The sequence below is a fragment of the Plectrocnemia conspersa genome, unplaced genomic scaffold, assembly GCF_051122295.1.
Source record: "Plectrocnemia conspersa isolate PC_06_02 unplaced genomic scaffold, ASM5112229v1 ptg000003l, whole genome shotgun sequence".
NCBI lineage: Eukaryota > Metazoa > Arthropoda > Insecta > Trichoptera > Polycentropodidae > Plectrocnemia > Plectrocnemia conspersa.
Genome location: NW_028277167.1, coordinates 29414744 through 29440185, shown reverse-complemented (window position 1 = coordinate 29440185; position 25442 = coordinate 29414744). Strand labels below are relative to the sequence as shown.

Sequence of the window (25442 nt, the reverse complement as noted above, 5' to 3'; positions counted from 1 at the left end):
ACGTAAAGTTTGATCGAATGTAAAGGCTCCCCTGATTATTTTTTTTGTTAAAAATTGTAACATTAATATTACGAAATCATACGCTTCATAATGGCATTAACTTGTTGTTTTATGGTGGTCTTACATAACATATAGAATTGTAAGCAAACAATTTAGATTTTGCACCACAAAAACACACCGAATATTAATAATTCGATAATTATTATTTATTTATTTTTTTACATTTAAAAAACTATGTATTGTGATTAAGACTATTTCATAAATGTTTTTTAGTTTGTTGAGAACAATATATATTCCATGAGAGAATATATATTCCATAAAATAATACTTAAAATAATAGGTATTGTTATTACTTGAATAATTATATTATACTATGATAGTTTTAAAACATTTTATATAAAATAATATAAATCGATTGAAGAAATGCAATTATGTAGTAGTAGCATTATCATTATATGCGAATAAGTGTGATATATGTATAGCTATTTACATTATATCTCTGTATTAAAACGTGATAATCATTTTAATAATATATGTAAAATGATTTATAATCTTATACAAAACTGACATTGATTTTTTTGCAGGTATTTTTATTTCACTGGTTGGATGTAGTATAAATTTAAATCACATTATAATAAATTTGTTTCGTCTTATGGCTATCAATTTTTTTTAAGTTTATACAGTTTTTTTATTTTCTCACGATTAGTTAATATTAAAAATTATGCTTCATTGCTTTGAAGCTGAATGCTTACAATTGTAACTATGATATTTTTATATGATAATTTTTGGTATATATTTTTTACTATTTACTTAATTTTTTGAAAGATTAGTTATAAAGCAAAATAAGTTAATAAAATAAATAAATAAATAACAATAAAATTTGTGAGGACTAGGCAAAGGTGGCTACTTTGGAGTCATGCGGTTCTCTGGCAGCACTGCGGCTGCTAATATGGACACTTGGCTTGATGAAGCGAAGGGAGAACGACTGCCATTCGGCGTTCAGCATCGTATTAGTTATAATTTTTAATAATAAATGTGTTTCATTGCTAAACTGACAATAACCCATTTGCTAAACCTTTATGTTTTAGATCATATGATCAACAATAACAAAAAAAAAAATAAACCGGTTAGTAAAAAAAATATTATAGTTTTAAGTTCACAGCTGTTTTATATCGATTTTGTGCACAACCGGGTTTCGTCCCGAGCAATATTTGTGGCGACTATTTTTTTACAGTACATCGTAAGTCTTATTAATATATTAGGCATAGCTTGAATGACAAAACATGTGATGTTGGAGTTAGTGTGGTTGGTTTATTCAAGTAAACACAACTTTTGAGATAGCCCCTTAAAAAAAAACAAGAGGTGTCAAAATATCAAGAGCCAGATCTTACGAGCCTGCTTCACATTAGTTCTATATTTTTTTTATTGAAATTTGACCATCATGCCAAAATTCAAAACATGCGTCATGATGGTCTTTATATTGACAAAAATTATACCATTAAATATCTAAAGCAGAAGAGCACCATCCCAGTTTTTTTAGCTATTGCCTAAATCACGCTAGATGGCTCATGCAAGAGGAGCGTTCTCGAGCGAATTAGATTTTTAATTTGCAGTAAAACAATTCAATTTTTTTCTACATATATAACCTATTTATGCAATTTAACATTATTTTATGTAAGTATTAGTGTAAAAATTAGCTTAATATTAAGTGGTGACTTGGAATACCACATAAATTTAATATCGTAAGTAGTGATTTTTTTTAAGAATTTTCTAGCTTTTAATCTAATGAAAAATATTGAGGTACTGCAAAAAAATAAAATACACATTGGTAAATAAAAATACAATATTTGCACAATAAAAAAATATTTTAGCATCGTTGTTTTATGATATAAAATTAAGTTTAAATATATATTAAAAACACTTATAATTTTTTTATATTACCAATATAAAATTTAAATGGACAACAATATTATAAAAATGCTTACACAGTAAGATAAAAAAGTAATCCTAAAAAAGGTGTAACTAATAGCAAAATTTTTAAAGCCTAATAATAAGTAAAGAACAGTTATCTTTATATTAATTTATATGAAGCAGTAAGATAAAAATAATAGATTACAGATATAATAATAAAAATGCAAAAGGATAACCTTTTTTTACAAGTATACATTTGACCGAAATCATCATAATTTACCTACAATATTTTTAATAAAAAGAGTATTATATTAGGTAAATAAAAAAACGTAATAAATAATTTGTCTAATGTTTAAATTATAACCTTTATAATTCTCAATGAAAATAAAAATAGATTTATTTACAGCACTGTTTACAAAAACAATAAAGCTTATTTCAGATTCCTTGTTCCTTTTATTTTTCTCAGAAATGTGATTTTAATTACAAACATATTTAGCAACTTGACTTTAGGTAATCTAAATGATAATTTTTATTGGCACATTAGAGACTTAAAATGAATAATATAATAAAATAATTTCTATAACATATTAACAAGTTTTGTTAAAAACAACGATTGTTAAAAATCGAATTTTTCGCTGAGGTTATCTTAGATTTCAAGTAATTAAATGTATAAAAATAGTTGAGAATCTTTGTAAAAACTTAAACCAGCATGCAATAAAATTATCTTCCATAACTACAGCAAACATTGAGTACATTTTCATATTAAATAAATTTTGAGAGTCACTGACAATAGTGCAAAATCTTCCACTAGCGCGCGATATTAAGACTTATTCGGGTCAATGCCGATAAATTTATCATGAAGTAATATAACTAAAAGTCTACTTATGCACGTATGTAGATATACATTATATAAATATGATTAAAGTAAGTGACATACCCGATGCAGAAAGTGGTGGGGGTGGAGCAGTTGTGAAAAGTGCGCGCGATTTGACAGCTGAGGAGCGCGTGGGCGGCACGCGCTGCGGCCGTAAGGGTGCGTCCGGAACGGCGTTCCGGCAGCGACTGAAGCCGCGTGGAAACCCTCCCCCTCCTCCGCCACCCCTCGTTTCGCCTTTCAACCCTTAATTCCGTTTCTAGCGAATGCAACCGTCTTGCGGGATATACGCGACCAAGATTCATAACGATCTCGTTATAAACTGCACTCCAGCGGCCTATATTGCCACTTCGGAAAGAATACGTCGAAATTGCATATTCCCCTGCAGCAGATTTTATTATATTCTGCACGGCTGTAGTTTTTTTTGTTTGCTCGAATTCAAATTTAATTTGGCAGCGGGATGCTTATGACCTATTTTTTGTTACGTCAGAACTGTTCGCCCCTTGGTTTGTATTATGTTATAATAGAATTTGTCATGGCTCTAGTTGAAATCCGATTAGTTTTAGGTCATGTCATAAAATTATTTTTTAAAATAGCGTTGCATTTATAAAATGTGTTAAAATATGTTTTTAAATCAATTAGTTAATACTATAGATACTACGAAATAAATATGATCAATCTAATCTAAATTATTTCTTATAAAATCATCATATACAATGATATAAACTGTGAACCAAATTAATAAAAAATACTCATGTTGTAGTAAACATTTTTTAAACAAAAGTTTTTATTTATAAATATTTAGTTAGTTGCTTAGCTGACTAAATATATAAAATTACAATAATCGTATTTTGATTTATTATAAATTTATCAATACTTAAATAAAAAAAATATTGAAGCATATATTTTATATAATATATCTTAAGGAGTTTTTGATAATAGAATATTATACTAGATACCATAACTAAGGTCACAAGATTGTTTTAATAATAATCTTAAAAATGGTTATAAGTTTTATTACATCTCTAAGTTCCATTGTATACTTTAACGAAAAAATATTTAATATAAATATATTTTTTGCAAAATACATATTAATCCATTTATTAAAACGCACGATTCTAAATAAAACTAAACTGCAATTAGAAAAATGATATTTATATATTTAAACGTACTCATAGATAACATTAAAACATTTTTAGGGGAACAAACCCACGAGACTATTTTTAAGACATGATTTTTCCAATTGTGTTCCATCAGTAAAATTAACATTCAATATTATATGATATTTTTTTATTTAATTTTTAAATGTGCAAGAACTTATTGCCAACCTGTACTTTAAATATTTCTAAATGCCAAATGAACACTTAATCTTATTGAAACACTTGTCTAATTTGAAAATTAATTGCTTTTTAAAATATAAATTTTATTGATATAAGTATTGAAATATCGACATAAAATATTTTAATACTACTTTTTTCAAATATAAAGATAAAAAATGAGCCATTTTTACTATTCTTTTTAGATAATTTAGCAATGTTTAAAGTGAGTCAAGGGTCTCCCTCTGGAGATGCCTCCAGTGGATATTTAACCGACTAAGGGCGAAGCGCTGGCGTAAGGCCCGAGAGCTCATAACTATTTAAAATGTACTATTTTTTTATATTTGAAATACGTTTATTTTAATATTATGAATAATTTAACGAACATACGATTTATATAATATATACATATTACATATGTTATTGATTTATAACCATTTTTATGTTTACAATTTGATAAAAACAAAAATATAAATAAATCGTCTGTGGTTATGATTCAAAGAAAAAAATAATACAATATCTAATTTAAGCAAAAGAAAAATAAAAATATATGAAACAAGAAAAAATAAAATTAATTAAGTGTTAATTTGAGTACATTTTATTGAAGAACTAGAACCATTTATATGTTGTCTTTAGCTTTTAAAGCAATATGTACTGTGGAATTTTGTGCTTGTATTTAAATATACTGTTTTATCATAGTCACCGATATACGAGATTAGCTTTGCGAAATATTTGTATAATATTTTCTGATATGAAAATGAGTTTTCTTTATATGTTGTTATTTGAAGGCTTATATACATTTTTTAAGATTAGTATTATGGCAGGCATATGTTAAAACGAGTCTAAATAATTATTTATAGATTTTTTAATATTGTAGTTAGCACTCTATTTTTAATAAATATCGGTCTAAGGTGCGCAATGGTGGCAAGCCCTTTAGATAAAAATTGCAAATTATGTTTATTAAATTGCGCTTGGAGTCTATGTGTTAGCCAACTATTTAACGCTTTTTTGGAGAGGTGATGAATGATTTTACTGATGTTGCAAAGAAATCGTATCTGCTTCGATACAACTGTATCTAACAATTTTTAATCATTAATGATTATATGCTATTTTATTAATTAACTTTTTAATATAGAGACTCTCGATAAGATCAATATTTTAATACATCTCCTTAACATGAACTGATTTATTTATACGCTATTATTGTGTAACAAAATACGTAATTGATACATGATTTATGACTTTAGTCAGAATCCATCAAATATGGCGGCTTGAAAGATCAATTAAGCCTAATTACCATTATCAAGCACTTTTATGTAAACGTGCAGCGCGGAAGGTCAGACAAGATAATCCAAAAAGCCATTACCGTTTTTGTGGTTTCGATTATTTTCACACCTTCGGTGACATCAGATTCTATTCTATACGCGCATTGTGAACCCGTTGTGTAATAACTCGATAATATCTGTTTACTCATTAATCGCAGCATAAAATAAGCCGAACCCTAATCCGGAATACATTATGCTCTCACGCCAAAGCGTACCGCACATTTTCACTATAATCGATGTAACGCGTACAAACAATAAATAATATATATATACATAGATTAACTAAAGTTCAAATTCATACATTATAAAGCAGCAATATTAAAGCTAATAATTTAGAAAGTTTCAAAGTAAATAAATGTATGTACATGTCGGTGATATAGTGTGGGTTGTTCTAATCGGAAGACTGCGGTAAAAATATTTATTAAATTGAAGCGATCATCAATGTGCTAATCTTAGTTATTTTTAAAACAATGGCAACAATTTTTAAGAAATGTAATATTTTCTTAAGAAAAGGCATAAACAAAGTTTTTTAATTATATTTTGTTTTTCAACGCAAAGCCAGAACTTAAATATTTTTCAAGCCCATTATTCTAAGCATTTATTAAAAAAAAGGTTGATGTATCCTCTTATTTAAAAAACACGAAAGTTTACACAACCTTGCGATTTAAAAACACTATCAATAATAATAACTTTTGCGCTTTTCTTCATTAATTAATTTATTTACTGTGAATATTTTGGTACAAAATATAACCAGGTTAACATAATCAACAACTGATTCCATCTTCAATAATGCTGAAAGAACATCAAATCTAATTATGAGCGGAAACCGGGAAAGCGGGCTTAGGTCGATAACAAAGGTAAAGCAATTCGTTAGCGCAGAGTTAATGATCTTGGCGATCGAGAGCGAACCCGAGCCCTGGGAAAACAATGATTCCAGGCCTCATGACAAAACTGAATTTTATGTGTTTTTTACAATCGTAATTTAATTTCTTAAAAAAATAATAATAGGTACGAGTTAAAATTTAGCCACCGTTGCGACATATTTTCTGAAATCATATTTTATGCGAAATATTTTAATTAGGTATAAAATAAAAAAAATATCTACTCATAATGTTTACCTCATAATTAGTCATATAGTGAATTTTTAGTCCAGTTCAAAAGCAATAAAAGCGTTTGTATTAAGACTTTTTGTAACAATATTACGAGTGAGAATCGAATAAAGAACATCTAAAGCAAATTTTGCTCAATAGGAGAGCGCAAAAAAGAATTATCTCTTTTCAGATGTCAAAAATCTACGTCAAAGGCAATAATATAGTGCCGTCGCCGTCGCAGTGGGAACGCTCGTTACAGAGCTCGACTTTTAAAAACAATATTACGAGGAAAAATCAAATAAAGCACATCTAAACCGAATTTTGCCCAATAGGAAAGCGCAAAAAACAATTATCACTTCTCAGAAGTCAAAAATCCACGTCAAAAGCAATAAAATCGTGCCGTCGCTGTCGCAGTGGGAACGCTCGTTACCGAGCGTTCCCACTGCGACAGCGCCGACACGATTTTATTGCTTTTGACGTGAATTTTTGCCTTCTGAGAAGTAATAATTGTTTTTGCGCTCTCCTATTGAACAAAATTCGGTTTAAAAATACTTTGATCAGCCCTCTCATATTAAAAGTTCATAGCAATATCGATAAGGACAGCTATTATATTTTAATATTGAAATGCGGACAAGCTGTGGAGCAATATGTGAGATGCGATGTTTGTCTGTACATATTTTTCCGCAAATTTTCTCCTGAGAGATGAGTTGGCTTAATTTGTTTTTTGGACTTAAAAGTTTTAAAGTAAACTTTCAAGTAATGATCGATAAAAATTTAAATTATTATATGAACACTAATTCTGATCTTTCAGATATGATATAAAATAAAAAAAAAACACTTGGATTTACGAAGGATTCGAACTATAGTCTTTTATGTATTTGTCATCGATTTATTCCACTCCTCTATAATATTGGTTAGTAGCAAACTAATTTGTTGATAATTTTATATAATAATTTTTGACAACAACGCTAATATAATATATCCATTCTAATGTAAACAACGCCGTATTTTATTCAACGTAGGATCATTTTTAATATAAGCAAACATTTTTCATAACAATAAGAAAGTTGAACACTCGAATATTTAATAAATTTCTTCCGTTCGGATGAAAAACGAGCAAGAATATTCTTTAACAATTAAACGTTGTGATGATTAATTTCTTTCTTATTTACTAAACGAATTCAACACAAATTGAAACTTATTACCTTTTCTATGACGAATAAATCAAAAGCGTATATATAAATAATATATAAATTTATATAAATATTCATGCAAAAAATACAAAGCATTCTTATTTATCTGTTGTGATAGAATCTCATTTACAGGTTTGTTTATTGTTTCACAATATTTTGATTCAATAACAAATGAAGTATTTTTTGTGTATTTTATAAACGATTTTCTCGCAACTCTGCGCATACACTTTTTTTTTCAACCTTTCGCGACGAATTTCATTTTTTTGTGTGAAAAAAAGCTTTCGAGAATATTGAAAAAAGTGGGTCACGAATAAACTGTTAATGACCATTGTTTCTCTGGCAATTGTTTCACTTCCAATTAAACAGGTGAACTAAAAAATTCAAAGGTGAGATGCTTCATTCGCTCTGAATGCTTAATTACCGAGAGAGTGAAAATATTATATCTTTTCAATGTATTTATATATCTAAGCTTATATTACTTAATTTACTAAAAATAATAATAATGATTAAATAAATACAAATTATCAAAATAGTTAACAATATAGGGCAAAATTTACTTTAATAATAAAAAAATCAATTACTATAAATTTTATGAATCAATATTTTTACTCGTAGCTTTATAATGCAAAAGAACAATTACAATAAAAGTCAAAATAAATACGTAACAAGTGCTGAAAACGAGTAAATGCATAGTACATCGTGAATATTTTGTATACATCCACCTAAAACTCATAAAAACTGATTTTAATCCGCTTCCCTTCAAAGACAACTAAACCGATGGCATCAAACAAGAGTTTAAAAACCTTATTTATTGCCATAAAAAAGATGAAATATACACTTTGTGTATATCACAAAAAGACTATTATCACAGCTAATAAATTTTATAGCGTTTGTTTATTGAACCTGCGAACATAACATTAGTCAAAAGACATGATACACGCGTGTCTGAAATCCCGCGAACCGTGTCTACGGATCTAGCAGTCGTTAAAAAGCACGCCGCATTTTAACGACCCTCTTCAAAAATCAAATATCTATTATCAAAGCAACTATGCACGACCTGTACGCTTAAATATTAGCAAATACACTATTCTGGCTTTTATATATTTTTACAGTAAAAACATCGAAACATTCTAGTAATTTGACACTTTTTAGAAACGCACAATCAAAAAGAAACGCCATCCAATAAATCCGTGATCCATAAAAATACACTAGTACTATTGCTCTTTATGTTGCAAGAAATTATTTAACGTAGATCACTTTTCGCCTGATATGCAAACTTAATTAATATGCTAAATTATCTAAATGTATTTTAAGAATATGACAAACAATAAAGTTACGCTATAAAAATTAAATTATTTGAATTACGACGATATTTGATAATTTATATTGCATTAGCCCATATTTTTGCCCAACGGGACTTTGTTACAAGCAAAATTCTCACATATGCTCTTTCTAATCACAACATTTTACATTAGTATTATTTAAACTAATTAAGTAGCTGTTTAATTCTACACCTTAATGAATGTTAAATATCCCAGTCGTTGGTTGATTATGTCTAAACTTGATCACAGCCAAAAAATAATTAGTTACCCGCGTAAAAAATTAAACAATTTCAACCCCTAGCGCCGCCATGGGATTAAAAAGTTTGTTAATTTAATTAAGGAAACACACCGCAATCTAGATCCTAGCCCGTTTTCAACTTTTGTATCGAAAATCTCTCAAGCGAAATGCGTTAGCTAATTACTTGCCGAATCCCGAGCTGTAAATGACTTTCGTTAGTTACTTTTTTCCGCTGAATCTTTGATCGTAAACACAACGCATTATCGCATCCCATTACCTACCCCAAATTTAAAAAAATGTAATAAAAGCAAATGAGTTTGGTAAAAAAATAAATAATCTACATTTTTTATTACTTGTACTTTAGATTTTTAATTAAATTTTATTTGCTTAAAATCTTACTGTTATGACTTGACTGGATTCCCTTACGTGTAATAATTGTTTATATGTTTAAAAACATACATATACTACACATACGCTAATGCATAAAGTTAGGCGTGAATATTTTATATTACAAATCTGACCATCATGACTTAACAGGTTTTCCCAATGCGTTATGATGGGCATTAAACAAATAAGTTATACATATATATGTACATATACAAAACATAATTTCATATATACTAGTAGTGGTTCGTGAGAATTCGTATTAGAGCGGGTGCAGCATTACACATAAATTAAATTAGTAAGGTTATATTTATTATGTTTCATACATAAATTCATACAAAATAAAAATAAAAATAATTGCACAAGAAAATTTTAGAAAAAATTGAAACAAATAACCAGTACTGATAAATTGGATCGAAATAAATAAATAAAAAATACTAGGAACTAAATTACATTATCTAGTAAATTAAGGATAACTACCTAATAATAAAGAAAGCTTTTATTATAATAATACCTTAAATATAAAATAGTGAAAAAAAAAATGAGACCAATTTACATGTGGCATTGTATATAAAAGGTTATGGAAGAAGTGGTAATCGAATCAATTAAAATATTTTTCCGGTTGTTTACACAAAATTTTGTGTAAACAACCGGAATTCAGAAAAAAACATTCCACAGAGACTTGATACATGATTGGTTGTTGGCCAAGGACACGAGCAAAATCATTGAAGCAGTTTTCTTCGATATTAAGAGAGCTTTATAAGCAATTCACAGAAGTATAATGTAAAATAAATTAAGGATTATAAGTAATATAATTATATATAATTTATTTAGTGTTTAAATAATTAGCTATAATAGCTAAAAAAAATATTTAAATAAAAAAAAACAGTATATAATGTTAAAAATTTTGACTCGACTAATACTAATGACCAGTTGAATTGTAAGGTCGGAATGTCACCATTGCTATGTATACAGTCGTTGGGCAAGCCATGTCCCCACGACGTACGTTGGTATGATACAGAAAAGCACGGCGCACGCGTGCTTCGTGGGGTGACGCGGGTCTCTTGACTTTAATTTATGTATCATTAGTCAGGAATCAATATATGTACATATTAGTAGACCATTTATACTAAAACATACATGAGAAGATCTGCACACATATAATTTATAAATAAGACCACTGACTCAAGTAGCAAAATAATTAAAAAAAATAGATATTATCCATATCGCGCTCACTCATGGCGGCGGTGGACAATCTCATTTAGAAAAAATATTCGTTTGTGCTTTTTTTCTGATGAAAGTCTACAAAACTCAGTAAGTCTGTGTCAGTTAACAGTTAGCTTTAAAAGCGATAAAGATTTCAGCGCGATTAATTAACCGTTAGAGAAGACGAATAGAGCAAGTATATTAAACTCGGTGGCGGTGGTTATTTATTAGGGGTATATTTGAGCGATTCATCCCGTGAGGTCATCCGGGGCTAGAGGTTGTAACCGCAATTTATGGTTTCATATTGTATCGTGAAACTGGCAACAGCGTTGATTAGACATAATTTATACTGTCGGCGCAATTACGGTCGCGTTAAAATTATAAACGGCTTTCTGAGGATGGTCAGTTAACGGCTGCGATGTGTCGCGTTAATCTGAATAATGATCTATGATATTTAGAATAAATTCTGAATAATGATCTATTAGTCTGCGGATGACAACCGTAAATATATGTTGGTTCAAAAATAATAGCACTCATATTTATATTTATTTTAATATAATTTGCATACAACATAAAAACGCTAATAAATCAGTACGAATGACGTAAATATTATTGTTCTATTGTAACGTACTGTTATTCTATAGATGCCCTTATTACTCCATATTTTGTCATAGCTTTCTATGTTTTATTGTACTTACTGATACGAAATTTTGCTTTTTTATTATAAAACTTGAGTTTTTTTTAGCTTATAAAAGGCTTAAGGCATTCTTATTAAAAAAAATGGTAATTTTTTATTTACTTTTAAATTTAATATTTTTTATTTCATAAATATTTAAATAGAGAGCTGTGACTCTGGAGTATAACTAAGTAGTTTCTGTCCTGACGGACTTATTATGCTGATGTAATAGAGCATAATTTATTATTCTATGTTTCTTGTATATTATATCGTAATATATGCGCTTTTTCCCGTCTTCGAGTTTAATTTTAATACATGATACTATTACAATGATGAAATTGCTCAAAAACAAAATTTATATGTCGACCTTTATAAGTTGACAGTCGTATAGTTACACAATAAGATAAACTAACAGCTTTTTAAAAGCCAACAATAAACTAATAAAATACAGTGTGACAAACACAAGTGCTACGCCAAAAAATATAAAACTATGGTGAAAGATGGTAAAGGGTGACTCGTCAATAAACATTTCTAAGAACTTCCTGCTCTCGGCCAGATAACAAACGACAAAGGAGTTTGAGCCACGATCGCAGAATAATAGCAGTTGACACCGTTTGCCACGACGGCTTATATATTTATAACTTGAAAAAATGCAACAAAGCATCTAGCACTAAGCGATGGTAGAGAAGCTGGGGGAGGGATGATGTCAGTGGAAGATCATCAGAGAGTTCTTAATGGTGTGGCAGCGACAGTAGTATGGTAGTTATTCTCAAAATGTCAGATTTATTTTATTTTTAATGAATGTTATATAATGGCCATCATGATGCATTAGAAAAGCATGTCAAGTCATAATTGTCCGACTTGTAACAAAATATTATTCAAAGCTTTATTTATTTTTGCAATTATAATTTTCATTCTCACAAGCAAAACGTTGCATACTATTATTGTTTAACAAAAATAAAAACCAATTTGCAAATCTTTTTTTTATTATAAATCTTTCCTTGTAACATAGTGTTATCGCTATGTGATACAACGAAGTCAACACAATCAATAACTCTATAATAAGTAGTAAGACCTTGAACTTAGATTAAAGTAAATTATTCATAAACTATACTACATATATTATTGGGCACGGCCTATCTCGATTTTTCTTTAATCATCCATCATTATATTTATCTGTGATGATCGATCAGAATTATTATTTTAAAATAAGACACGATAGAAATTGTAAAAAACAAGTGTTAATTATGGATTCAAGTCCAAATATCTCAAAATACACCCATTGATATTTCGGAACCATGCTAATATTAATTAACATGTTAAAAATGATAAATATAACAAAAAATTATAATATATTTTTAGTCCAGATTTCTGCGGAAATATCCTTATAAATTTACCCTTGTACAACAAATTCTAAACCGTTATCTGAATTATAAAACATCTTTGTATATTTTTGCTTAAGTATAAACGCGATAAATATTTATTCATCGCTCTCAAAGATCAAACAGAGGTAGGTAAAACTTTTTTCTTTATTTTAAAGTCTGAGAAAAAATAAGTAAAAAGGGCACGGTATATGGGCCGAGGGTGGGTCGAGTACATAAGCAGACGTGACTCTGGGGCAAGTTCGCGAACTACCACCCTACGCCCCAGGAATAGGGCGCTGAATATAAATACGGCGACAGGTGAGACGACTTAATGAACTCTTCGAACTAACGATCTTGGTGCACCTTCCGCTATGAACGCAGTTTCATCTATGTAGAGTGAGTATATCCATAGTTTCAATCAGCGTCAGCTTTCAGTGTTAATTATTTAATATTGAACATGATTTTAGAGCATGATAACGTACTTGGATAAACTTTCCTAATATACATGATATATCTTAAAACTAACATTAAACTATAATAAATATGGCATACACATATGTATCACGGCACGATAGACTAATGGTATAAATCAGTTATTAAACCCGAATGTCCTGGGTTCGAATATTAAATTGATTCTAATGGTTTTCAATTTATAACGTGTCTGGGAGATCGGAATTAGCGATTAATATGATTTATAATTATAATTTAATGGATTAGCAAAGATTCAGTTTTCTTTGATTTTATGAATTTCACGAATGAATATCGTGATGAGTATTAAAAATAAAATCAAGGTAGGACGTGATTAGTGATAATTATTGTATTAATAGTTTGAAGTTAATAAAAAAATATGTTACTGATTTACACTTTAATTTTTCTCTACTATCTCGTTACTAATTTACTAGTTGTTGATTGTGTTGACTTGGTTGTAACGCATTGCACTAACGCCGGCTATGTTTCAACACATGATATACAATAAGTAATATACTATACAATCTAGCAAACACCTTGAAGAATCACATAATTTATTTGTAGGAGAATTCGATTTAAATAAGATGAAAGCTAAACTATGTATCTATAATATTTTTCTTAGTAATTAAAACTATATTAAACTGTATTACTTGCTGACGCAAGTAAATAAAAGAGTTTGCTGCAATTAGTGTCCAATTCAAAAATTATTAGATAATTTTGGTGTTTTTTAATAGAAGCCTATCTTTGCAAATCAGGATTTTTATTACTTGTAACAATAAAAACAAAATCACGAAATCAATTTATATTAGAACATAACATGCGTAGTATCTTATCAAATACTACACCAAATTTTATTGGTAATAATATTGATGAATAACGGGTATTTTTATTTTATTTAATTACTGTGCAAAAATGTATATAATTTTTTGAAGAAAATACATATGTGTAAAGACTTATTAAATGTTTTTTTTTAATCTGCAAGCTAAGACAGTATTATAGGTTAAATTTTAAAGGTGCATGGTTATAAAAAAAATATTTTGGTCGAATACGACGTTAGCTTTTGTCAATGTCACTTTTTTACTACATATACTATAATACCGTTGTAAATTTTGCAGATTGTTTTACGGATATCTATTTCCGTAAAGTGAATTTTTAGGATGTTCGAATTTATTTATGGGTTGTTGCAGTATTTTAATGATTTTGTATGATTATCTATATCGTGGCGTACTTTATTTGCAAGTAGGTATAGTATTAATTTTATTTTTCTAGTTATAATTGATTTTTATTCAATAAAAAAAAATACACTGCTAACTGTACAATTACAAATTTTTAAAATATTGACCCATATATCAGTAAAACACGTGTAAAACACATTCAGGTACAAATGGAGGCAGTCAACAAGGCAGTGCAACAAGTTCAAGGTAACCAGATTTCATAATTTAAGAAGTTTCAATTATCAAAAAACCAATTAAAATTAGTATTTTCTTATAAAATGAAAAAAAAAATTTTGAAAAATTTGAATTTGAAAAAATTTATTTTTGAAAAATTTGAATTTGAAAAAAATTTTTTTTGAAAAATTTGAATTTAAGAAATTTGAATTTAAAAAATTTTTTTTTTAAAAATTTAAATTTGAAAAAAAAAATTTTTGAAAAATTTGAATTTGAATAAAAATTTTAATTTAAAAAAAAAATTATTTTTAAATTTAAATTTGCAAAAATAAAATTAAAAAAAAATTTTATTTGATAAAATTTTTTTTTAATATTTTAAAAAAATTCAAATTATTTATTTTTATGAAAAAGTACAAAAAAAAATTGCACCCCCTCATATGCAGCGTAGGTATCTTGCACCCGTTGCACCACCCTGGTGACTGCCTCAATGTCTACATGAAGATATAAAATTAAGAACATTGAGATAAATTATATTTTCCCTTGAACAAAAATCTTTTAAGTTAGGCTAGGTTAGGTTATGCTACGATAAATCGTAGCATACCCTAACTTAGCCTAACTCAATTCCTAATAAAACACATTTTGCCTGAAAATAATAGGTTTAAATATGGAATTTACTCAAAATTCAGGACACAATAACTTCCGCTGCTTTTATTATATCAGCATAATGTTTTCACTAAAAAATTGACCTTGTAAACATCTTAGATATATTTGTTAACCAGATATATCTACTATTTCGTTTCAAAATGGTGGATATTCAAAATTTAATAAAAATCGTATCTTCGTTAAAAAGCATTTTCGAGATAAAAGTAATGACAGTAAAAATGTATTATATTAAAAACAAAAGCTAAATAAAAATTAAAAATTGCTTTTTTCACATTTTTGTCAATTATTTGTTGATTAGATACGATCACTGCCGCAGTTTTAAGCATTTAATTGTTTTTCTATAAATAATTTTTAATTTATTTTTGCTCAGGTTGTTACATTTGAAAAATATAAAGATTTATTGCAGCGCAGTTATGAAACTTTTAATTTTACTAGCTTAAGCAATGTCAATCTTACACTATTCGTTATCAACACAAGCGAGCCCAAAGGTTTTTTTCTCATTCTTAGACAGACTGTTCGATTTAGCAAACGCGTTATTCTCACTAGAGAATATAAATAAAAAAGTAGTATTTTTCGTGCGTCCCGTGGCAACAGTTGTCAAGTGGTTGAAAGCGCCTCGGGGTTGTCAAACGGCGTGTGAAATCGGTTAGGTTTAACTTTCCTACCAGTCACCGTACGTGTTGAAGCTGGTTGAACGACTTTGAAAAATACACTTTGTGTCGAGCAAAGTGCGTCTTTTGGGACCGAAGCATATCCCACATTTTTTCTAGTGAATAAAAAATACGGTCGCGTTCGATTCGTATCGCTAGCAAAGGGGAAAACATAAAACATCACGCATCCTAACAAAACAAAACTTTTGTGAGAGCACTAAAAAAATAAATAAACTTTTTTACACTCGTGCGAATAAGTCGAAAGATAGCTCGCAAAAGAATCTCGTTAACTCTGATAATGGAAGATGCCGTATAACGGTTTTTTTAAAGTTGATGAAAAATGTGAAATGAAATCCAGCTTTAGACTTTTTTTTAAAATTGTCAAAACTTTATAAATTTTACCAAGCTAGAGTGTTATAAGCAAAGATACTATATTTTTATAATAATAAATATTATAGTTATATCTTACAATGTTGGTTGCCTGCGTTCCCGTATTTTCATTCATAGAAGATAACGGAAGAGTCGCTTTTTGATAGTTTTTCGAAATAGATTGACGTTGGCCGCTAGATTAGATTACGAATGGCCTTATGGATGGAAATAGCAAATGCATGAGTTATGGAGGTAACTGTGACCTAATCTGCAAAATGTTTTCTCACGGTGGTGTTCTATTTTAACAAAAAAAGTCGTATTGTTATATCACATTCCGACTGGTTTTATCACCAGGAATCATTATTTGAAAGATAAATAATCTAAATATTTTTATATTTTCTGATTTACTTATTTTAGTGAGTAGTTCTATTGTTGTATATAAGGTTCGTTAAATATCTAAGAGAAATAAAGTAAATATTAATTTTGTTAGATATAGCTAAACACTATACTAAAATAAATGGTAAAATACGAATGAAATTCGTGAATATTTTTAAAATTTATGTTTTTGATTATGTATATTCAATATGTATATATATTATATATGTTTACTAAATTTGTTAGATGTAAAGATTAGCTATTAAGCTAAATAAATTAATAAAATAAAATAAATAAATGTGCAAATCAAATATTTATTTAGGCGTAAACGTTTTATGAAATCATCAACATAAAGCAATAATATTTTGTACGCAGAATATTAATTATACAATATAGTACATAATGGCCTCAATTAATTAATACCGCATTAAAAACACCTGATGTTTGTGTACTATAAATTATCCTAATGGTATGACTACAAAATATTTGCTTTAAATCGCAATGTTGTATTTACAAACATAATTTTTATTTTATAAATATTGTTGGTTTTGATTTCAATTTGCAGTTAGCCAAATTAACTAGCAAATAATATTTATTTAAAAATATTTACAGAAAGTCAATAGTTTTTAATATTTGTTTATGAATTATTCAAAGAGTATGCTCTTTCATTAATTAAATTAATAATATATGCACTTAAACAGCTTTTGATATATTTGTTGCTACTTAAATAAATACTTATATTTATTCAATAATTAAAATAAATAATCATATTTGTATTGTTATTAATTAATGATGTTATTTAATTGAAAAGCAATTCAACATTTTCTTAAATAAATTGTTTGGGCTATTGAATAGATAAAACGTAAAGCAATAACTGCAAGAAAAATAACACTACGCGTTAAAAGCGCCTTAATAAAATGGCATTAATTTTTGCGACATGCAGCTTGGTTGTTGAGCCTTTGTTATGCCAACTAATGCATACCGTACGTAACAAATTAAATTAGAAATGACAAGTGCGAGGTTGCCAAATATCCAACAGTCATAAAAATAGCTAAAATTAGTAGTTCGAATACACTCCTACATCTTTTAAATTGGCTGTAACAGCAAAAGTAAGCGAGCAAAAGAACTTACCCAAGGTTGACCAAGTGTATAAAAGCTTTATCAAAAACTTTTACCTCCATTGTATGGAATACAAGAAAGACCATTCAAAGACCATTCCAAGTGAACCTACGCCAACCATCAACGGAGACGGAAGAGACAAAAAAGCAGCCGCTTCACTCTTCATGTGAAACATGATTTAGCAACGTCGTCCGAAATACAGCTCGTTCGTCGAATACGACTAGATTCTTTTAACGCAGACAAACTTACAATGACAATTTTTTTTGTACTAAAACATTAAATTTTAAGTTGTACTATAAATTTTTAATATCGAAAATCAATATTTTTAAGCCGTCTAAAATATAATTGTAAGAACTATGCTGGGCAGTTGCTATTTTTTAATTTATGTTATTTCAAGTTTTTAAATCCATATTTAAATGATACGACTAGGTGACACCAGTTTGATATTGAACTGGCGGCGAAATAATCGTTGAGTGGCCACAATACATATTTATTTTACGTTGCACATCGTTCTGTCAGTTCTTGGTTACTAAATTATATGATGTTTACTATGTAGTGTATGCATTTTTATTAATATAAATAATTAATCAGACATAATTATTATATTTAATATACATGGTACTGGTTTATAACCATTTTCAGGTTAAATTCAATAATAAAAAATAGCAATATAAAACAAAACATTTGTAGTTTTAATTTAAGGCAAAAAAATACAAAATCCTTTACAATTTACAGGAAAGAAAAAATTAAAATGCAGGAACACCAAAAAAAACCAATAAATCAAATGATGATTTGAGTACATTTCATTGGTGAACTCGAATTATTGATATGTTGTCTCTAGTTTCTAAAGCAATATGTGCTCTGGCATTTTGTGCTTGAGATTAGGGAGTAATAGTGTATGGCAAATATTTTAACTCTCTCTACATTATAGTTTTAAAAATGCGTCAGGATGAATAATAAAAAAATTATAAATAAGAAACTTTGGTATAAGATGTTGCAATTCCACAATTAATATTTTTTTATTATAAAAAGTTGTAAAATAGCTTAAGTTAGCAGTTCATTTTTTTTCAGAAATGGTAACGAAGCACCGTCGTAATATTGTGTATGTATGTATGTGTATATATTTGTGCTTAAATTTCCTACAACAACACCTCTTTGTAGCTTTAGCGCTATCAATAAAATTGTATACATTAAAGGTAAACATAAGCAAAAATACAGGTGGATCTTATTCATACAGAAAATAACGACCGACGAAAGAAGAACATCTGAGAAAAAATCTCCCGTTTTTTCGAATATCCCCCGCATGTTTTGTGCAAATATAATATAATAAAGTGGAAACGTATATATTTGCCGTTATATCGGGTACATCTCGCCTCTATGGGGAAAAATTGTGAAAGGGTTTGTTAGGCGTCAGATGAAAAAAGGGGCGGAAAATAGTGTTTTGAAATTTGACGATACTAGGGGTTGGGCTAGTGGGGTAAATTCGTTACTGGGAGAGGCCGTTCGTATAATCAAGTGGCGGGGTCCGACATCGATGGACCTTTGTGTCGAGTGTTCGGCGGCTCCGAACATCGTTTGCAGCTGCCGCTAATCTTTTTCAAAGGGCTACCCGAAAAATCCGGACCAAGATAAACTTAACCCTCAAACCCCAACTTTTACGTGTCACGACAGCAATTCAATTTTTATTCGAGAATTGCCTTTGTAATGATTTCAATAAGAGGTCTAATTTTCTAACATATATTCAGAGTATTTCCCGACTAATATAAAAAATAAAAAGTAAAAAAGTCTTCAATGAAATATTCAAAAAAAAATATTTAGTAACAAAATTTTTCTTAATTTTTTATTTTGATCTAATATTTAAAATAAAAGCAATTTATTTTAAATTAAAGCAAAATATTAAAATTTTCAAGCGATATTGAAATTTTTCAGATTTAAATACCATCGAAAAAAGGGAGGAGACTAGCGTTCCTATTACTCTTAAATTACTTGATTGATACAATTATTTGTTTTAATCTAGGACAAATATTATTAGACTCCTTGTCTATTCCTAACAAAGACCTAATTTTTACATTACACAAATATTTTTTAATATTAGGCTTAGTTCAACTCACGCGTCATAGAAATCAAAATTAACAGCTTTTATATATAGCAATATTTTATGAAAAAATATATGTTACACTACTTATGATTTATTAAATCTATTTTATTATTTTATTATCCTTAGCGGTAAATAAATATTTTTTAAATAATACGTATTTGATAAAAATAAAAGGAATCGTTTTCTCAGAGATATACAATAATATTATAAAATGCATAAACTGCTTTTTTAAATATTTAAATTTTATTATTGTAGTTAGTTATTTGGTAAAATAAAATTTACTACTTTATAATGTATATTAATAATGTATTAAAAATATGTTTTTTTTTTATAAAGAAGCCGTCGATATTCATGAAGCAATTTATATTACAGTTGATGTAAAAAACATAAAAGAAAGTTAATTTATCCATATATATATAATATAAAAAAAAAATATTATATTTAATTACAAACTTTATCATATTTTTTTATTCAACATTTGTGAAACAGAATATTTCATGCTTCTTAGTAATACAAATTACACCTAGTGTGTATTTTACTTTCTGAGAATTCGCTCATCTCGTTATTAAAATAGTCGTCAGTCAAATAAAAATTTAAATTATAATGAGAAGCGTTATTTTTTCAGTTTTGTATATATTTAACAATGCTTACTAATAGAGTTTCTTATTCAGTGGAAGTTGGGGCAAATATTTTAATGGCACATGAGTAGTGGTGTTAGCCCAGACGTGCAATGGTGCACGCATCCGCATGCGTTCTAGATCTTGAGTCACCACTTTGCCTTTCGATATTTAACAAAGCATATGTTTGAGTAATACCAACAGATTATTCTAGTTGCTTTCATAATAATTTTAGCCATTTATCTGAAAGCTGGCAATGAGTATCGCGTCTTTACCGAGATTCAAGACTCTCTCATCCTTCACGCTGTTGTAAAAACACTCCATCCTGAACACAATTATACACTCCACACACAAAGAAGTGTTACATAAAGGACACGTACTTGTGCCTATTTACATCACAATTTGTCGTACTTGTCATACAAACTCAGATATATTTCGCTTATCAATTGCCTTTGAAGTTTGGAGACGGCGTTTATATCGCACACGTAAAAGCGCTCCGACTAAATACGTATTTTTGTGCTTTCGCACAAAATCCGCTTTTGCTCCGCCTATTTGTTATTATTATTATTATTATTCGCTTTTGTTTATCATAATGTGTCCCCAAAAGAGAAAAGGCATGATGCCTCTGAGAGCACATTAGTAAGGGTATAGTTGGAAAATGTGCTTTTCAGTCCCGAGTTAACCCGCCCATTACCGTTACAAAAAATCCCACGAGTGACCGTGTCTTTGCCAAATGTAGCCCTATGGATTATATTGGGCTTTGTTGTGGTAACTAACTTTAAAAAAATATAATCTGATAAATGGAAATAAAGTATGCGCTTTTTGAGAAAGGGGAGATGCTTTTTAACTGAGAAGCCATGATTGTATTATAATATGTAATAGCTTAAGTTAAAATTATTTTAGTTTATTATAGCACACCTTGATAATTTTAATCGCATTTTAAAAATACAAAAAAATGTTTTAGTTTGCAAAATATATATTAAACAATTTTCATCATCAAAGAAACTGGTTACAAAAATATCCGATATTGAAAGCTATCTCTCGCATGGCAATATGACTTGTAATACTCTTATACATTTTTGAAAAGACTCTTGGTACTATACGTACGTTTATTTGTACCCTTCCTAGCTGATTACATAGAAAACTTCTAAGAGTCTTGGATGCCGCAAAATAATAAAAGATGTGCACCGTATAACGTAATAATAACTTAACGTTGTCGTTCAATCTTGAATTTACCGTACATACTACGTGAACGTGTTTTGTACGTCCTGCACTTTTCAAAGCATATACTATTTATAATTAGGCAAGAGAGTTTTAATTAAGTCAAAGGCTGTATCAGAAAGAGAGATAGAGAGTAATATATACGAGTTTTCAAAGTTGACTCTCTTTTGAGTCAACCACTGTGTGTGATTCACATTTGACGTCGTTTCGAATACAGAACCATTCTATTTAATTAGAAAGCAAGGTGTAAGCTTGTTGTAATAATAATATTAATTTTAAAATAATATTTTGCATGTAACAAAGCGTACTACAGAAATAATTACTTATGATTATATGTTATTACGTAAGTAATACAAATCAAATAAAATGTTATTTATTTTATTTATGAGAATTTAAAAAAAAATGTAACATAAAATCATTCACAATAATAAAATGTTACAATACAAAATAATATTTTATAATCTAAATAATGATGCAATAAAATAAATAAATTACTATTAATAATTATGGTTCATAAAACTCTTTAATAAATATAAATTATTAATAAAAGTGAATATATTTTAGTTATATAAAAACAAGTCAATAATCCGAGTAATAGAATTTAGCACCGGTTATTATTTTGTGGCGGCAAAATGTGTCACACAGGCAAAATTACAATGGCACGGCGCGATTTTAATTAAAATACGTAATATATTGTAGGTGACCGTTCGATAATTTCAAACAATACGCATTAAAATATTTAATTTTTTGCAAGGCAATTAGTGTCTCAAAATTTAGTGTTTTTTGTTGTGGTAATTGCTGATAATTATTGAATTTTTAAAGTACGCAGGATATTTTTTTTAAATGTCAATATAATATCATAAGTACGGAGGGAGCAAAATTGATTTGAAAATTATTTAGTAAATTTTTTAAATTTCAAAATAATATATGAGAACACGCTTTATATAAAAAAAATATTTAGACTTATATGTCATAAAAATAAATAAATAGTAATTAAAAAATATTATCTATTAAAAATATTTTTTTGGTGCAATTTACAATATGTAAATAAAAAGCCAAAATCTATAGAAATAAAATATTATTATCTAATAAGAAAATCTGAAAATATTTTTATTCAAATATATTTAAATATATTGTCTCCCCGAGCGCTCGGAAGAAATACTAATGCAACTTCAATAAAATATTAAGCACTACGGGAGGTAGAGTTGCGCTCATCTAGCCGTCAAAAGATGGATGCCCGCCCATAAGGGTTGGACTCATAACAGCAGTAGCGCACACAACTGATAACACGTAACTATACTTCTATCCCTGGTTCATGACTACATTAATAGGTCATTTCAAATTTTTTATTTTTTGCAAAATCAGTCTTAAAATGGTTCCGAATAACGTTATCTTGTTTGGGGAACGGTTGCAATAAAAATCTTGATAGTAATTGTTTTATATTGTAAAGATACTGCATTACTCTTTTAAATTTAATATATGTTTTTTCAGGGTTTGATACATATGTTACTGTAAAATGAGTAATTTATGTGAAATCATCAATAATAAATAAAAAAATATTATAAGAGTAAAATAATAACCACACGTATGTGAATAATTTAAAAGCTCATTGTGGCTTGGTTAGTATAGAAAATTTGTTAAGTTGCGTTTCTATACGTAATATAATAGGCACAGGATGTATGCGAAAGTTCATCAGGCCATTATTAATTTGGCTCCAGCTAAATTCCCTCATTTATTCATAGCTCATCCGTTCGCTACGTGAGGCAAATTGTAAAAAAGATACACAAGGGAGAAAGAGAAAATACTCGGTCAAGTTTTTCTTCTCTGTCGGAATACGCAAAATCTCCACTAATCAACTGAAGACTAGAGAATTTTCGGCGACACATCAATTATTCAAATGCAAGAAGGGCTCGTTATTTTTACGTCTTGTTTTTTCGGGGATTTTATTTTTCCGACAAAATAAAACGAAACCCATTTCGGCAAGGCGGAGTCGACTGAAAATTCAATTAAAATCGAGGCACGAGTGTCAGAAGTGTAACGCACTTTGTAATAAACTTTATGATGGCCTTGAAAATATTTCCAATCTAAAACAAAAATAATTTTAACGGTAATTAAATTCTCAATAAAACAAAATCTGTTTCGAGATGTTTTAATAAATAGTTTTTGGAAAGTATTTACTCTTGAAATTTATAATACAAAAACAACTGATTTGAAGGGTTTAATAATTAAGGGTGGCATTTATTCTTCAAATTTATAAATTGATTAAGCATCGATTTACAGCTTAATGAAAGTAAATAATTTTATTGGTAATGTTTTTTTAACTTACTTCAAAGTGAAATAAGAACGAATAAATCAATATATGCCACTATGCCTGATTTTATTTTGTATTTAGGTCATAATTAGATACGTTCCATAAAATACATAGTTAAAATTAGATTAATAAGTTACAGTCTAATCATAAATGGTATTTCACTTTTTTAAATACTTTTTTCTTCGATGTTCGAAACGAATCGGAACGAGAACTGCACGTTTCTCATTAGCACAAAACGTGTTTTTCACTGAACTCTAGTCACCCATCTCTGGTAATGTACGTAGTAAAATAAAGAAGAAAAAATGTAATAAAAAGTGTAATTTTTTACCGTGATTGGTCAAAAGAGTCTGAGCTCTGCGTAAGGAGATCGCATTATGTAAATGGGAATGTGACTTTGGCTAAACGCGACGGCTCATTACCATCCATGCCTCGGGTTAAACAATCATTCTTTTGTAATACTTATGCATAAAATGAAAGAAACATACACATCTGTTATTATCTCGTCATAAGTAAAATTCGTCATTTAAACTCCTTGGTATGCTTAATATTCTTGCATGGTTCAGAGCCTGAGATGAAAGGTTAAAGAGTGAGATAAAAAATGGAATTTTTTAACAGTTATGTATATAAAAAATACATTTACAGATCTCTTTCTCCGTTGTTTTGGTACAACTTCAAACGTCTAAAGTATATTATTTTTGCCAATCTCTGCTTAAAAGAAGCGCATGGATATTCATTGCTTTTACTATCAAAAACTACAGTATTGATATTAAATTTAAATAGTATTGTATGGCTGTGTTATTTGATGTTTATATTGTGTAGTATTCTATGCATAATTAAATGGTAAGACTCTATAAATATGTTAGGATTTAATAAAATATAACATATATTTGCGTTAGCGTGAAAAACAAACCATTGTGCGTATTCGAGCGGCGTCCACTTGCGGTAAGTGCACTAAAAATACTGTTAGTATTATTAAATAATAAAATTATACCCATACAGCTCGCGTTTTTAATGTGTTTCAACGTTTAAAACACAGGAGACAAAAATCGAGAACGGTTAAGAGCGAGAAACAAGGAAGAAACTTTTGTTGTACCGCGATGTTGTAATTTAGTTTGCAAGAATTAACAACACTTTTTTAACACAATCCCATAAAAAATTAAGGGAGATCAATATTAATGGTTATTACACATAAAAAACTGTAAAGACATTATTACGGGATAAGTTTTCCCAGATTTTCCTAAGCTCACAGAGAAATACAATATA

General features: G+C 28.5%; 1 protein-coding gene across 2 annotated transcripts in view; it reads right to left on the bottom strand.

The window, feature by feature from the left end:
* The window catches only part of Gycalpha99B (guanylate cyclase 1 soluble subunit alpha 2), a 233366-nt gene that overhangs the window by 147239 nt on the left and 60685 nt on the right, over positions 1-25442 (bottom strand). Inside the window, exon 1 of one of the 2 annotated variants that reach the window (XM_088183128.1) lies at positions 2849-2975. The exons of the other annotated variant lie outside the window; for it this stretch is intronic. The gene's annotated coding sequence lies outside the window, so the exon portion shown is untranslated. Of the gene's footprint in view, positions 1-2848; positions 2976-25442 lie in introns of those variants that run through there. 2 annotated transcript variants of the gene reach the window in all.